This window comes from Meriones unguiculatus, chromosome 18 (genome assembly GCF_030254825.1).
Source record: "Meriones unguiculatus strain TT.TT164.6M chromosome 18, Bangor_MerUng_6.1, whole genome shotgun sequence".
NCBI classification, from domain to species: domain Eukaryota; kingdom Metazoa; phylum Chordata; class Mammalia; order Rodentia; family Muridae; genus Meriones; species Meriones unguiculatus.
In genome coordinates this window covers 51,242,550-51,258,078 of record NC_083365.1, presented here as the reverse complement: position 1 = coordinate 51,258,078, position 15,529 = coordinate 51,242,550, and the positions used below count along the sequence as shown (strand labels likewise).

At 35.9% G+C, this 15,529-nt stretch overlaps 1 protein-coding gene across 5 annotated transcripts in view; it reads right to left on the bottom strand.

Annotated features, from left to right (window-relative positions):
* Cdh19 (cadherin 19) overlaps nt 1-15,529 on the bottom strand; it is a 92,702-nt gene that overhangs the window by 71,618 nt on the left and 5,555 nt on the right. The gene's annotated exons all lie outside the window — the stretch shown is intronic.

Here is a 15,529-nt window from a genome sequence, read left to right as displayed (position 1 = left end):
GTCTGCATCTCTAAGTCCTCTGCAAGGGTGGTGGAATTATTAATCGGACCAGCTGCAATGCCTAAAAGAGATCAATTGTTATGATTGTGAGGCCAGTGTGAGGGACTGAAAGCCTCCTGAGAGTTTCCATACAACTAGTGTATTGTGAGGGATGTGATGACCACAAGAGCGGCAAGCAGAAATATGCTCTGTAACAGCGTGAAGTCCTCAGGACACTTAGTCCTTGGCCCTCTGTCACACTGAGACAAGCCTTTTGTGGTTGTGCTGGCTGTTGGGCCACATTGCAAGAGTTCTAGAGCTCTTTTGCTTTTCCTCCTACACTGTCCCCTGACACCACTTCCTGTCTGATTCTCCTTCAGAGAACAGCAGGCCTTCCTCCATGAGACAAAAACCAAATAATACAAAACAGGCAAAAAATACAGAAAGGCAAGGCAAAAGCTCTCATATTAAGTTTAGACAAGGCAACTTAACAGGAGGAATATAATACCTAGAACAGAAAAAAAAAAAGTCAGAAACATATCCACTCTCACCGTGAGGAGTCCCACAAAAACACCATAACCTATAACAGAGGATCTGGCTCAGCCACATACAACCACTTCTTCCCCCATGCTTGATGCTATAATCTATAAATGTTACATATGAGCCCATGAATCCTGCTTAGGCGATTCAGTGGGCCATGATCTCCTTGTTCCTCCATCCCTTCTGACTCCTACAATTTTCCTTCCCCTCTCTGTGGAGTCCCTGATCTCCAAGGGGAGATTTGCAATTAAGACTCTGTCCGCATAATGTCTGTCTGTGGATCTCTGAACCCACTCCCATCTACTGCAGGAGGCTGCCCCTGTGATGATAAGGCGCCAGTCTATGAGTGTAGCAGAATATCATTAGGAATCATTTTATTGTTTTTGTTTTGCTTTGTGTTGGCCAGTGTTGTTTGATTCTGCTCTAGGTTTCTGGGCTATCCAGTCCTGGTTCCTGGCCATCAAGGCAGTATGAGGCACAGGCTCCCTCTAAATATCAGGGGCCAGAAGTTAAATCAAACATTGCTTGCCATGCACACACAAGTTCTGTGCTAGCATTGCTCCAGCACATCTTTCAGGAAGGACAGATTTAAGAAGGAAGGTTTTGTATCTGGTTGGGTTTTCAAGTTTCCCTTTTAAAATACATTGTGGTGTGTGTGAGAGAGAATGTGTGGTGTTGTGTGTGGTGTGTATGTGCTTGTATAAAGACCAGAATAGTACTACAAATGACCTGCTTTATCACTGTCTATTTGTTTCCTTTAGACAGATATCGCATTGAATCTGGGAAAAGGCTGGTGGCCGGCAATCCTCAGACATCCACAGAGGAGGAAGACAAACTCAGTCCTCATGTGAACAGATGAGCTGTGGTGTCTGGATATGGGAGCTCCCCTATTCTGAGGAAAGAGGGGAAGGGAGGATGTGGAAGGGTAAGTGGGACTGGAAGGATAGGAGAGAGGGACTTATGACTGATAGGTAAATTAAATTAATTAATAATAATAAAAGAAATTAAAAGAAACAAAAAGGTATCCTCCTGTCTCTACTGCCTAGGATACATTCTACTTTCTACATGGATGGTTGGAATTTTAAATTAAGTACACATTGTTGGGAAGCAAGCATTTTTACCCAGTGAGCCACTCTCCACTCTTACAGAAATGAAGTCTTGATGGAAATAGTTTTGCAAAATAATTATACTGAGCATAATTTTTTTATGTTTTTTTTTTCTTTTTATTATTAGTTACACTTTGTTAACTCTGTATCCCAGCTGTATCCTGCTCCCTCATTCCCTCCCAATCCCACCCTCTCTCCCTCATCCCCTCCCTGCCTCTTTCCAAGTCCACTGATTGGGGAGGACCTCCTCCCCTTTCATCTGACCCTGTTTTATCAGGTATCTTCAGGACTGGCTGCAAAGTCCTCCTCTGTGGCCTAACAGGACAGCTCCTCCCTCGGGGGGTAAGGAGGTCAAAGAGCCAGTCATTGAGTTCCTGTTAGAAATAGTCCTTGTTCCCCTCACTATGGGAAATCAATTGGTTACTGAGCGACCATAGGCTACATCTGAGCAGAGGTTCTAGGTGAAAATAAGGTAGATTACACATCTGCATTTATATGTAATTTTTGAAAATTTAAAGGGAACGAGATTAATGGGTGTGAAAGAATTTGGCTGGAAGAGTAAAGAGAAGAAACTTTAAAGAAAAATAAATAAATTTAAGAGTAATGAATTACAAGTTCATCATGTTGACTGTTATGGTGAACTTATCAAATAATTATCAAATAATTCCACATACTGACTCTTTCTTGAGATTTTTCAACACTGTCTGAAAGATAGCAATTTTTCATTAAAAACACAGAACTGCAATGCTTCTGCAAGAACTTTGACTGAGTATGCATCTTATACTACTCAACATATAGATACCCAGAATTTTGAATGTCTCTGCTCTGCCAGAAACATTCCTTCTATATGTCATAGGTGGAGAAAATATTCAGAGGAGATGGGAATGAGATATTTCAAATTAAAAGTAAGTCTAAGACTCGGAGTTAAGGAAAATGAGACAAAACTAATTTAATATTTAATATGGTTCTGATAAAAATATGTGTATGGAGTAATGTTTTAAAAGGTAATAAGGATACATTATTGATTATGTCAAGTATTTGAAATACAATCTAATTGTAAAGAAGCATGCCACATTTTGTCATGCATATTGAACTAACTGGTTTGGGCAAAAAAGTAATGTTTGTATTTACAGAATTATTTGATGTCAGAATAGCAGGAGAGAAAAAATAATGGCAAAAATTGATGATTGTTGAAATTATTATGCGGATATTTATTCTTAATATTTTGTCTTTCCTTTGTACTTAACATATAACTATTAAAACAATACATTGATTATAGTTACATTTTTATATCAACATAATGTGAAATCAATAAATATTTTAATAAAAGTTGTTAATTAAAATAGGTAGGAATTAATTGCTCTCCAAAGATCATTAAATTTAAAATGTAGACAAATATTTGGGTCAATAATGTTACCACACAGTACATTTTTAAAGTTGTTTCTATAAACTGCAGTCATATTTTGCTAAATGTTTCATAGGAACTGTTCAAACTTGCCCACTAGCTGTCAACTATAAATTGGATAAAATGCATAAAATATGAAAAGAAAAATTGAAAGGTAAAAGGCAGTATATTATGACATTCTTGACATGAGACAATTCAGTAAAATATTACCATAGAAAAGGAAAACCAACCTACATGAAGTATTACAGCAAATGATGAAAAAAAAAAGTAGCATTTCCTTAAAGAGAGATGGTTGAAATAACTGTCTCTTCTTTCAATAAAACAGTCTAACATAAACATGGCTAGACTTGTTGATCCATATCTGTTATCCCAAATTCTGAAAGCCGAAGTAGGAGGATTAGGAGCTTTAAGGGAGCCACAACCTTATCAGAAAAAGAAAGAAAGAAAGAAAGAAAGAAAGAAAGAAAGAAAGAAAGAAAGAAAGAAAGAAAGAAAAAGAAAAACGAAATGAGAGGAGATGAGGGAGGGAGTGTGGAATTGGGAAGGAATGAGGGAGGGGGCTACAGCTGGGATACAAAGTGAATAAATTGTAATTAATAAAAAATTAAAAAGTTAAAAAAAAACTACCAAAAGAAGCTCCAAACAAAATCAGAGTGGAAAAAAATAACAACCGCATCTCCTATGTTCTCCATTCACTTCCATACATGTGCTGTGGCATATCATGTCCACGCACACACACACACACACACACACACACGAAACAAAACAAAGATAAATAACATATCAATATCTGTAAAGGTATGAACTTTCTCTGACCACCAATAATGATACAGAGACCTTTATTTCTATTAAAAGCTACAAGCAGAAGCTGGGCAGATAATGAACCCTTCTAACCTGACTATGTCAACCTGGCCAACTTCCCAGCAGATGGCCTATTGACCGCCATCTTAGTCTCATTCTGGCAGTTCCTTCTCCATCCATATCCTGATGACAACTGCGCAGTGTCTCCACCTGAGACCTGCCCCCTGGGGTCTGAAGTCACACCAAAACTCTCCTGCCCAGCTATAGGTTGCTCAGCTTTTTATTTGACCAATCAGTGATGGTGAACAGTGTTTTACAAAATACTGAGTCAGGAGATGCTTCATAATGACTACAATACCACGGTCTGGACTGCAACCATATCTCCGTGAACCTAAATCAGCATTTGAATGCACAGTGCACAAAAGTGTCCTCGAACCAATTCCCATAAAATGTAATTTTCTCTTGCATATATACTATCAGATATTTTCAATCACATAGTTAAAATATCACTTCAGGATTCCAAACATAACAAAGCATATCAGAATAACTTTTCAATTGTCTTCTAGCATATGTGGTGTGAATCTAATGTTTGCTGCTTACGCTGTGCTGTACTTAAAGTTTTCTACAGTTTCCATGTATTTCAGGAGAACTGTAAAACCTTTTCAAACAATGGTCCACTGCAACTGAAGAAGATGGCATCGGTCACCACTGCTGGATGGAGAAGCACTCCAGGAAGAATCCAGACAAAATAAGAAAAAGAAAAAAAAAAAAAACAAAAACACTGATATCTAGTTACAGCAGTTATGCACAAAATGAGAGCCTTTGCTCTGTATTTGGAACTCTGGTTATAGTGTCCAATTAGGTAAAGATATTATAATAAAGCCCTGAATATTTTTATTTCAGGGCTATATGCAAATTTGGTGTTTCAGTGTGGAGATTTTTTTATTTATATGTATAGCTTTATTTGTATTTATTAATAAGTCCAGAATATAGTAAATATTTCATAATATATATACATACACATACTGTAACTTAGATTTATATGAAATTATACAGAACCATAATTATAATACAAAAACTTATGAGCATCATTAACACATCATATAAAAACCATATTTTACCTAATATACCAAGTAGAGAATATGTTTAAAAAATTGAGTCTCTGATCCAGTATTAAGTATTTATTTGTAATCACAGTATTTAAATCCATTTCTGTGTTTTTCTGGATGGAAGGATGAAAAAGACAGTACTTAACAATATGACACAAATAGCTGATGCTGATGTTGTGTTTTGTTTGCACTGAATAAAGATCTATGATTTTTTTTTTCATGTGTGTATGTGTGTGACCTCTAGACAATTCTAAATGGAGCTATGGTAAAGTGTTTTCTATTATATATTTTTTAAGAAACCTTTCTCAAAGTTGGAATAAAGTCTTGAGGATGGAAAAGAAGTCAGATTGAAGAATTTGGTGGCAATATGAAGATAAAAGCTGAGCCGGGTGGAAGTAGATGGACTAAACATAGAAACTCAGTCCTACTTTTCATCTCTTGAAGATCAAGGGGAAGTTGGCAGTCTTAAAGAATGACACTGCACATATGCCTTTAAAATGGGATTCTTGTAAATAGGAATTCTTAGAAAATAGGAGGAAAAAGGAAAAGGGAATGCATTGGAATAACTTCTCCTGCTTACGAGAAGAAAACAGTGTCTCAGAACTCTGGATTCCCGTTAATAGCATGCCAAATCCAAATCCAAAAACATCCAGCTAAACTACAGGGTGAATGAACAGTTTATGTCAGATTTTTATTTTTTAACTCCAGTAAAGACTATATGAAGTCTTGCATGGTCTTAATTACTACAATGGAGTTTTGCCTTTTTTGATATTACAGCCCATGCATTCACTGTATGATGTCATAGAATATACAGGGACTAGTATTGCCATTTTATAGTGTGGAATTCACAATCTGGGTTCTTGATCATTAGGAAGGACTATAAATGAATTAATACTGCATTTGTAGCACCATGCATGTTCAATACTGATGGGGAAAAAGAATACCTAAAATTACAACAAAGAACCAAAAGATTGCAACATAAGAGGAAGAAGTCTAATTTTCTTATATTAATTTTCTTCCTTCTAAAATTATGAAAAGATACACTTTTCCTCAATATTTACTCATTTGTAAGGATATATAAAACTGGAATTACTTTTGAGCAGGAAATGAGGGAATAAAATCATTTAAACTGAAAATAAATGAGTACTATTAATTATTCATCCATTAAATTTGGTGCTGGGAAATACTTCGTAAGATGACAGAATGAAAACAAATTAAAGTACATACAAATGATTTATGTACTTTGGGAGAAAAATTATTTTTACATTCAGAAAGGAAGCAGTGGAAGATTAAGATTGTACTCTGCTAATGCAGAAGGAAAGCCTATCTGAATTATAAAAAAAGTTGTTAATCAGGACCACATTGCATTTGTGGCACCATGGATGATTCTTGAACACAACACACACACACACACACACACACACACAGAATAACACAGGGTAATTTGTAGTGAATTTGATTAGAATACCTTAGCTTAACAGATAAAAATCATCAGAAAAATTAAATAATAAGAATTTTTCCTATGACTATTTGTATACTTCAATATTTATTTCACTAATACATATATGTAACAAGAGATATTGCATATTATGTCACTTCTGTGGATGGTTATTCTTCAGTCCAGATGAGGTGAAAATTTTGTCTCAAAGGCAGTTCTGGAAAAATGCAAGTGTCACCCAGGCTGCCTTATATAGAGAATGTGTTCATGATGGAAGCTATTGCATTCAGAATTTTGAATGACACTTTTACACAATATAAGCACAAATAGGTGTGGGTTTACATATTTGTGCATTTAACTTACTATCTAAACACTGACAAATAAGTAGTTAATTTCTAATGATTACTATTTTCTAAATTTTGGAATGTCAGCCAATATTTTCTGCAATGTATACACACACAAATACCTTTATTAAATATCTGGTACAATTATAGTTTAGGACAGTTGAATGTCATTAGCTTCCTTTGTGCTAAGCATGGTTAAGTGGTTGTGACAAATAAACATGATCGTGCTTGAAGCAATGCGTGATATTGCACAGACATACATAAACTGACAATGATCCCAGTGTGGCTCAGAACAATTATGTTTGCAAAGAAAGACTAATTATGACTTTAGGGATGAAAAATATTGTCATCTCTGCACTAATATAACTTCAAACTGAATCTAATTAGAAATTATAATTTCAATGACCTCTTTTTGGTTACATAAAGATGATTATTCCATCTGTGAAAACATATAAAAATATAACGTATTCTAAAACGCTTGTAGAACATGAAATTTTGAGTCCACTGAGCTCAGCTTGTCATGGTGAAAAGCAGATGGCAATTAATGCAATGGCTCTGTTCCTGGGAAACCATTGAGAAGGCTTGGCCAATAAGATCTACCAAAGGACTTAAAATTTGTGATGATCAGGGCTTTCTGAAACTTTAAAATATCAAAAATACTTTAAAGATATAAGCTGCTAAAATAGGATAAAAAGTTTCTCCACAGTTTAAATATTTTATATTTAAAGCTAGGTGTGTGAAATGAAGAAATACGTTAAGGCTTTGGGTGAAACAAATAATGGAAAAGGCCCTTGGCCCACCAGCTGTATGAATATAAGGCAGTAGCTACAGATGTTTCACCTAAACATAAAATAAAATATTATAGAATAAAACCTATATTTGACATAATTACTGGGATGAAGAGATAGATTTTGTTCTCCGGAGAAGAACCTACTGTTTTTACTACTCCTATTTTGCTAATGGAATATAATACTAAAATTACTCCTAATGACATTTCTTTATCTAGAGATTTGTGCGTCTCTTAGAAATCATCAGAGAAGTGTATTTGTTTTTTGCTAGTTTATCTGTTTTGCTTTGTAGTGAAATCAATCAACATGGAAACTTACAACTGGTCAATACGCAGAGGATGAGAGCCTTTGGAGTCCTCAGTACTAACTGTAAAGTCTATGTCATAGCTTTCCCTTCAAAGCTCAGGAGTCACTGATGAGAAGACTGGGATGTGGTGGAGAGTGTATAATACAGAGGCAGTGGATGACTATAAGGAAAATGTTTTCCAGACAGAACAGGGAATTTTCACATATGAACTCACAGTGACTGTTGTAGCATCCACAAGACCTTTACATGTTTAAATCAAACAGAATCCCAATATAGACCAGGGTGATGGTGAATGCATGAAGCCACATCAGCAGATGTGAAACTATTGACATTTGGTAGCTGCTCTGGGAGGAAGAAACAGTTTTCTTTAAGATGTTATTCCTAAGAAGTTATCTAACTCCAGCACAAGACCCATACTGAAGAATGTTTGAAGAACATTAATTGGAATGCATGAGTTTAAAAGAAGAGAGATCACAGAACTGTGTCTGTCCACATATGGAAGGTGATCTGAAAGAGGTTGGGGCCATGGGCTGAGTATGTGCCGACTGCAGTGTATGCAGTTATCACGCATCAAGAAAAACGTATTGGAATATAAGTATGTGTTTAAATTCCCACTCCCACCCAGAATCACCTATTAAAATTTTACATGACAAACACATGGATAGCAGATGACAAGTGTCAGACTATGACTCATCCCTCATTATTCATATCAAAAAGTTACTTTGTACTTTGTTGACTATGTTTTAAGCCTAACCTGTGAACTTAAACATAGAAACTAGGGTATATTATTCATTTTATTAATATATATTAATATATAATATTAATAGCCTGGTTATGTTTTTAACTTTCATCTACTCTTCCCAACTCTTTCCTACCTCCCATCCCATTTGAATCCACTCACTTTCTGTCTCTCAGAAAACAAACAGGCTTCTAATGATTAATGATATGATACAAATACTATAATATAACATCATAATATGATATAATGAAGCAAAAAACAACACGTAGGAGTTGGACAAAAAAACAAACGGAAAGGAAAAAGCACAGGATAAGGCATCATGCTCAGAGACCCACTCATTTACACACACAGAGGCATCCTAAAAACACTAAATTGTAAGCTATAATATATAAACTGAAGACTTGGTGCAGACCCTAGGATATCAATAGTGAAGAGTTTAGGTAAATAAAAAGTTAAGCTTTCTTTGAACTATCCTTTCTGAAATGTTTTTGAAATCCTAACCTAATTTTCTCATTTCAAATTCATATGTATAATAATTTTAGTCTGCATTTAAGTTTTATTATTAGTTGGACTTCGGTGTTAGTTCTGAAAAAAAATTGAATTCATATTAATTCTTAGAAGAGTCTTATTTGGAGGATATGAAAAGACCGTTCCTATGTCACAATGAATTCCAGACTTCATATTTAACACTTGAAAGTGTTGGGTAATGGCACTCTGAGTAGTTAGTTATACTCCATAGAAAAGTATAATATAAATCAGAGGTTCAATGAAAAACCGGAGATTATTTTATCATGGAGGAAACCAGGGAAGGAATTGAAGAGAAACCACAGGAAAATGCTGAATACTGGTTTGCATCCCTAGTTTGCTCAGTGTGCTTTTTTATACAACCTGGGATCATGTTGTATAATGATGGCTTGGACCTTTGTCATCAATCATTAGACAAGAAAAATGCCCACATACATACCCACAGGTCAATGTAATTCCCACAATGCCTCAACTATGTTCCCTCTTCACAGTTGACTCAATATTGTTGTCAAGTTGACAAAAAATTAAGCAGGAAAACTATTTGTTTTAGAGATATTTAAGAGTAAACTCTCTCAAAAAATTAAAATTTGTATATATTATGAATATGTACAGCCCTGGTCAGTGACTAAAGTTGTATGTAATGACACATGTGCCCTACACATCAATTTAACTTAATAAGACTTTTTGTTTCAGCATCTCCATCAACTACTAAGGGAGGTTGTGCTAGCTAAAATTTTTTGTCCACTTTCTGAAAACTAGTCTGTGAGGAAAAACCTAATTGAGCAAATGTTTCCATTAGATTGACATCCATGGGAAGCTGATTCTGTGCTGAACAGTCCGTAGAGGACAAGGTGGAAAGCTCCACGCCTCAATGGTCTCACCTTCATTTCCTGCCTCTAAGTTCCAGCCTCTGTCCTGACTGCCCTCAGTGAAGGATTGTTACTTGGGAGTTGTAAGCTAAAATAAACTACTTTCCTCCAAGTTGTGTTTGGTAATCATCTTTATCACAACAATAGAAAACACATGGGGATGGAAGTGCATATTTTTTTCTTTTTCATTTTGTTCCATATTTAATATGCATTTAGTCCATGTTACTAATTTTTTATCAGAACACCAGGATATGAAATTTATTGTTTATTTATATGTCAGACTGTTAGCTCAATTTGCAAATCATGCATATTGTATATTTCTGCTAGCATATTTTAACATTCATATTATAATTTGCATATTATAAATATCATTCTGTTCTCTACATATGGGGATTAGCCAGTTAACCTATATTTTAAAATATACCCATCTAACATAGCTCATGAATAAAACATTATTATCAATAAATATCTTATGAATATGTCATATTACAATTTTAAGATATACAATAAAGCATTGTATTCTTTTTCCCATGGTATCGTTTTATACTGTCTGTGCATACTTATCTGTCTGTCTATCTATGTATCTACCTTTTTTCAATTTACCTATCTATTTTTGAGGTATAAAAATTTAGATGGCAGTATTTTGTTTTGTAGGAATGAAGATATTTTTAATTGGTCCTGAAATGAATATTTTTTTAACCATTGAGTAACTCATACAATCACACAATGTGTCTTCTCATATACACACCTTACTCCCCATCCAACAGCTTCTAGGACAGCCTCTCATATCTACCAAATCTGTGTTGTCTTTTTCATTCTATTTATTTATTTCATTATCATTAATAACTCTACTTGAGTTTTTAGTGACTTGCTTAATTGTTTGCAATTATAAAGTTATCACAAATTTGCATAAATTTCTCTCCCCTTACCTATGTCCAAACTCTTTCAACATACATCTTTTAGTTCTTTTCTAAGTTTATTTGGCTTGTTTTTCATTAATTGCTGTAGTAGATCGTGTATTTTCATATACTTTTATATTGTTGGTATATTCAAATATGTGTCTATATTTCCCCATAACGACACAACTACAGGCTTCACTGTTACTTGCATACATGTCTTAAGGGCTGTGTGGTATTAGATAACCAGTATCTGTGTGTTCTCTTTGCGAAACGATTCCTCTCATCTCAGTGTTTCGGGGTTACTTGTAGATTTTGCTGTTGTACCTGTTTTGGGTTTGGTTGGTTGGTTGGTTGGTTTGTGGTTGTTGTTGTTTGGTATAATTTTGAGTCCTCATGGGCTTTCTGCTGCCACTGTTATTACACCAATTGTTCTCGTTCAGATCATGTGTAGGTCGTTCTGTTTGCAGGCATCTGACCTTCTTAGAAAATATAATGTCATAGCAAACTCCTTATTCTTCTATACACAACAAAGAGCAAGTGAAAACATGAATGTTCTTCAACAGAATGAAAGGCATCAAATCTCAACTGAGAAAATGGCTTCTCCAAATGTTCTTCTATGTCTGTAGGACATTTATTTATTTACTTATTTATTTGTTTGTTTGTTTATTCATCTCTCTGTTTCTTTCTTTCCTCCCCCCTTAAAATTTACTTTATCTTTTACTTTTTTTTAATGATTGATATGGCAGGTCTATCTTGCTTGTGGCTTTGCTATTCCTAGGTAGTTTTGCACAAGAATTCAGGTTGAAAAAAAATCTTTTTTTTTTAATTTTTTTTTGACAGTTAAATTTTTTTTTTATTTTTTTTCTTATCAGTTACATTTTATTAACTCTGTATCCCAGCCGTGTCCCGCTACCTCATTCCCTCCCAGTCCCTCCCTCCCTCCCTCCCTCCCTCCCTCCCTCCCTCCCTCCCTCCCTCATCTCCACCGTGCCCCTTTACAAGTCCACTGATGGGGGGACCTCCTCCCCATTCATCTAATCCTGTTTGAGTGAAAGCTAGTAAGCTGAACTTCCCACTGTTGTCCCTTTCACTTCCTCCTCGGAAATAGTATATTTATTCCATTTACTGAAAATAGATATTTTCTCAAATAAAATATCCTGATTAAAGTTTCTCCTCCTTCTACAGCCCCAGTTTCTCCCCAGCTCCCCTGTCATTCGTATCCACTTTTTTTCTGTCTCTCTTTAGGAAAGAACAGCTTTCTAAGGGATAATAACAAAAAGACTAACACTGGAGAGGCAGCAGCCATGCAGCATCTACAAGGAACTGCCTGTTGAGTGCTTCACTCATAGACTCAATGCGGCAAGGCTCATGGAAACCCCTTCCCACATGGCAAGGGCCTGTGGAATGATTTTGGTGACCTCTATATGGTTATTACCTAGATCGAGTGTACTCCAAGCTTTTCTTGCTTTCGCTATGCTGTTTATACTCACAGCAATATTTAGTTTCACTTGGTCAATCACAGAGAAGGCTGGGATCACTTAGGCTGAAAACCTTGTCCATGTGTTTCTCAAAACTCTTTCAAAGGGGTAAAGCTCTTCTGTCCTTCCTCTCCCTATTAAACTTGGACATTCGGGTGCATGTAACCATCCCTCTAGAGAAACAGCTACAGTCCCACTGACTAAACCTGTAACAGTTGGGTAGAGCAATGCGTCCTCCTTGTGTTAACTGTTTTTGGAAGCTGTGTCTTATCAACAGAGACTTAAAACATGGAAAGATGGTATCAGGAACTAATGGGTGCATATCAAAAAAGGTTGCTTGGTTCAATGAGCATGTCTCTGCAATTAAAAAAAAGTTTTTTGGCAAAGAGGTGCTATTTGATGACTGGGGGTAAAACAACTTTAACTTGCAATTTCAAAAATAGAGGTGGATGGACTTATACCCAGAAATGGATAATCCGTCTCGCACCTTGCATAACTGTGTAACTGAATTTTCGCCAACTGGATATGTGCTCATGTCAATGGTACATGCTTAGCTAGACATTTATTTTTGGCTTGCTGAAATTTTGTTTTATAGTACAAAATAAGGTTGGAGAGTGACTGACCCAGGTGAAGAGGGAAAAAGAAACTACTTGAGGAAACATATGGGGCTTTTACAATTACAGAGCTTTTGTTATGCTGATGGTATGATTTGTTGAATAAGAAGAAAACAATAATAACACTCTTCAAGCAAAGACGCTTGTGACTGTATAAATAAAGATTCCCCAAGCTATTCAAAGCCACTTGCTTGAATATCAGCTGGTAGGCAGTGTCCTTATTCTAGATGATGCCATAGATTGGAGCTCTGTTCCAAAACCCTGCTGTAGCACTAGTCACCAATGTTGGAGTTGGGCAAGACAACCCAACAGAAGGAAAAGGGCCCAAGAGTGGAAACAAAAATCAGAGACCAACTAGTTTGCACACTCAGGAATTCCATAAAATACTAAACTGGAAGCCATTATTATATATGCAGAGGACCTGGTTGTAGACCTCTGCAGGCCCTATGATTTCTTGTTTAGGTCTGTGTGAGATCATATGAGCTTTGATTTTGTTGCATTGTAGAGTCTTCTTTTCTTGGTGTTCTTTACCCCCATTTTGTTCTTCTATTTTTTCTCCTTCTTTCTTCTCAGGAGTTCAGAGCCCTGAGAGGAGGAATTTGATAGAGTCATCCCATTTAGGGCTGTGTGGGGCAACATCTCTTATCTGGCTGTGGGTCTCTGTATTTATTCCCATCTGCTTTTGGAGGAATCTTCTCTGATGGTGCTTTAATGGGGCACTAATCTATAATCATTGCAGAATGTCCTTAGCAGGCATTTTATTGTTCTTGGTTGTTCATTTTTTTTTATCAGTCTTATTTGTTTTTACCTATGGCCCTGGGCTGTCTGGTCTCTGGGTCTTGGCCACCTGAGCAGTATCAGATAGGGGTTCCATCTTGTGGAGTGGGCCTTAAGTCAAATCAGATATTTGTTAGTTACCCGAACAAGCTTTGTGACAGCATTGCCCTAGCATGACTACCAGGAAGAGCACCATGGTAGATCACAGTTTTGTGGCTAGCTTGTTTATATTTCTCTTGATAGCTTGAAGAGTATGTCTTGTAACAAAGACACTGAAATGTAAGAGTCAATATTTTTTTTTTCCAATGCTGGGCTCTGGGGAGGAAGTAAAAGCAAAATAAACACTTTTATCATGATTTTTTTTTTACAGTAATTGAAATCTAACTAGAATACCTGCTGAAACATCTTACTGGCTACATGCATAGTTTTTAAAGCACAAACGTTATAGAATAAAATAAAATGTAGGTCAGCTACTTTGTTTTTTTACTGTATTCTGTGAGAAGCTTTGTGTACATGTTATATAAATTTGGTTAAAATGCAAATCCACTAATTTCCCTTTTATTTTTTCTATATTCTATTTCTTCTTTGGAAGAGCCTCTGTTCTTCCTTGGAGCTTTAAGATATCTCTTCTCCTAGATTATGTAGATTGTGGCACACAGAGAGAGAAAGCCTGAAAGCCTATATCAACACACAATAGAAAGCATATGACATTTGTCTTTTTGAGTCTGTGCTATATCACTCAAGATAATTTTTTCTAGTTGCAGCCATTTAACTGGAAATTGCATGGCATCTTTTCTTCTTATGAATTTGATGACATGCCATTGTGCAAATATATATACTACATTTTGTTATCCATTAATCAGATGCTGGACACCAAGGTTGTTTCCAATTTCTACCTATTTTGATTAAGATACCAATGGACATATGTGACTTAATTATATCATTGAAAATGGAGAAGTAAAGCTGGTCTCTCAATAGACCTTCACTATAATAACCAGCATTCCTGGTGCTAGAAGCTAGCCTGCACAGGCTAAGAGGATAATCCTAATGATTAATGTCACCCAACTATGAACTCTGTGACTTACGACAAGACCTGCCTGAATGACATACTGGTGCAATAGTGCCGCAAATGTTATGGGAGTAACTAATATTTTTGTATATTTTATTTAGAAGTTTTCTTATTTTTATTTTTTCTCCAAACTCTCACATATTCTGCTCCATGTTCTCTTTTAAATGCATATCATATTTTCTTTTCACTAATTGTCATTGCATATATATTTACACATACATATATATATGTATACATATATATATATTTCTAAACATAACCTGTTTAGTCTGTGTAATATTACACCAGACTGTGTGTGTGTGTGTGTGTGTGTGTGTGTTTGTGTGTGTATTTAGGGCAGACCAGTTGACTGACACTGGATAGTCAATTTGTGCTCTTCGCTGGGAAAGGAATTCCAGCTCCCAGGTTTTCTCAGTGGTCTATGGTCCTTTGTTCTGTGTATGTCTTTATGGGCTTTCCCCATCCACTTTGGCATTCAGTCTCTCTCCAAATTTAAGGCCACTCCATAAGATGGAATCCATGCCTACCTCTGCCAGAGTGTACAACAACAAGAAACAGGATAATGTCATGGACTAAGTAGAACACCTACTATTAATATTTTGCCAAAGAAACATACCAGAGATAATGAATGACAGAAACTATGGCAACACATAAATCCAGATAAGTTCAATCGGGAAGAGGGTCTCATTGCTGAGAGAGTCCCATCCATGATGGGGAAGTTACTTGTAATTTACATCTGATG